Genomic DNA, 2,311 nt, shown 5'->3' with positions numbered 1-2,311 from the left:
ATATATATATATATATACATGCGAGATATTTACTTATGTAAGTATTAACAGGTGAAACCATTGGTACGTAGGTTAATCGTTTTTTTATTTAGTATTTTTTTCATTTGTCTTGCCCTTTTATAGTCTGTTGTGTCGCTAAATTTTTACTGAGAACATATTTTCCGTGGTTAGATGATTCGGCATCTATTTCTAGCATATAGGAGTCCACTTTTGCTGGTCATTCCTCTTATTTTTACATGCGAAAGAACTATAGTTTTTGTTTAAATATCAGTGTAGGAGTAGGAAATTCCAAACAGTGGCCCTCACTTCATTGGAAAGTCTGAGACCTTGCTTCTTCTTGGATCTGGACTACTTTGTCTTAAGAGTTGTGCAAGCTGCTATTCACTTTCACTTTCAATTTCAACAACAGTTTTGATGTCAGCCATCATCATCTTCATCGTCTTCTTTTTGCACCTTCTTCCAATTCTCCTCCTCCTCCTCCTCCCCATCTTTTTCTTCTCCTCCACCACATCCTCCTTTTTCTCCTTCTCCTTCCTCTTTTTCTCTTTTTTCCACTTTCTCCTTTTAATTCTTCTTCTTCCAAGTCTTCTTCTTTTTCTTTTTCTTCTTCTTCCAAGTCTTCTTCTTCTTCTTCTTCTTTTTCTTCCAAGTCTTCTTCTTTTTATTCTTCTTCTTCCAAGTCTTCTTCTTCTTCTTTTTCGTCTTCTTCTTCTTTCAAGTCAACTTTTACGTCTTCCTTCAATTCTTCTTCTCCACCTCCTCCTTCTTTTTCTCCTCCTCCTCCTCCTCTTCCTTCATGATAATTCATCAGTGATAGTCATATTTGGCCACAGCCTCCATATACATATATAACATTTAATTTTGTTATTTTTCCCATCTTTTCTGTTTTCTTCTACTCCAGGGTCTCACCAGTTTCCCTGCTCAATATGGTGTATGCGTTCCGAACACTTGCTCATCCAAAGACCTTAACTTTCTAATAAACAATGGTAAGTAGCATTCCTTGGTATATTCAAACCTTGCCATTCCGTACTCACCCTCCTCTCCTCACCACTGAACCTAAAAAATAAGACATCCTCATACCATTACTTCACCACCACCACTACTACTATCATACCCAGATCAGATCTGGCTTCTCCCATCTCCCCTACAATGTCATTCTAAAAATAAACAATCACATTTTTAATGTATATAGGCACAGGAGTGGCTGTGTGGTAAGTAGCTTGCTTACCAACCACATGGTTCCGGGTTCAGTCCCACTGCGTGGCACCTTGGGCAAGTGTCTTCTACTATAGCCTCGGGCCGACCAAAGCCTTGTGAGTGGATTTGGTAGACGGAAACTGAAAGACGGAAACTAAAAGAAGCCCGTCATATATATGTATATATATATAAATATATATATATATAAATATATATATATATGTGTGTGTGTGTGTGTGTGTATGTGTGTGTTTGTGTGTCTGTGTTTGTCCCGCCAACATTGCTTGACAACTGGTGCTGGTGTGTTTACGTCCCCTTAACTTAGCAGTTCAGCAAAAGAGACCGATAGAATAAGTACCAGGCTTCCAAAGAATAAGTCCTGGGGGTCGATTTGCTCGACTAAAAGGCGGTGCTCTAGCATGGCCGCAGTCAAATGACTGAAACAAGTAAAAGAGTAAGTAAATGAGTAGAAATCAAACTCGTGAGTATGTTAATTAATAATGCACTAACACAGAATGACTCTCCCTGGACACAATAATATACACACACACACATATATATATATATATATATATATATATATTAGTCTTTTTTTGAAGTCTGTGTTGCACCAAAAATTTTTAATCAAATCTTGTTAGTTACAAACATGGCTATACTACTTATTTATCTATCTCCTCCCACTTTCTCTCTCCGCACCAACAACTTTTCTCTTCCGCTTCTCTTTCATAATATAACATTCTAACGATGTGTCCAATTTTTGCAGGAATCCACTTGTTACCATTCAATAGCACCAAGAATTACTCTGTTGCTTCCTACTGCGAAACCAAACCAGGTTTTGATGGCAAAGCCATTTTCTCTATGTAGGTCATCTCTGGGTTTTTTCTTTTACCCTGATTGCAGGTCACAACACATACAAATACACATATATACATACACATCTACACGCACACACACATATCCATACATTCATATACACACACATACAGGCATGCACACATTGCTCACATAAACATACACACATATATACATAAACATATACATACATGCACACATATGCATATACACACACATACACACATATACATTTACATACATATATACATAAACATATATA

The 2,311-nt window shown here is 37.1% G+C and overlaps 1 long non-coding RNA gene across 1 annotated transcript in view; it reads left to right on the top strand.

Moving 5' to 3' along the window:
• Window positions 1–834: 834 nt before the first annotated feature.
• Window positions 835–2,311, top strand: part of LOC106869696 (uncharacterized) — a 2,934-nt gene continuing 1,457 nt past the window's right edge. The window contains exons 1-2 of the long non-coding RNA XR_001409431.2: window positions 835–986; window positions 1,961–2,057. This is a non-coding gene — a long non-coding RNA (uncharacterized LOC106869696). The remainder of the gene's footprint in view (window positions 987–1,960; window positions 2,058–2,311) is intronic.

This window comes from Octopus bimaculoides, chromosome 30 (genome assembly GCF_001194135.2).
Source record: "Octopus bimaculoides isolate UCB-OBI-ISO-001 chromosome 30, ASM119413v2, whole genome shotgun sequence".
NCBI classification, from domain to species: domain Eukaryota; kingdom Metazoa; phylum Mollusca; class Cephalopoda; order Octopoda; family Octopodidae; genus Octopus; species Octopus bimaculoides.
Note: the sequence above shows the minus strand (reverse complement) of the source record. Positions and strands in the feature narration are given on the sequence as shown.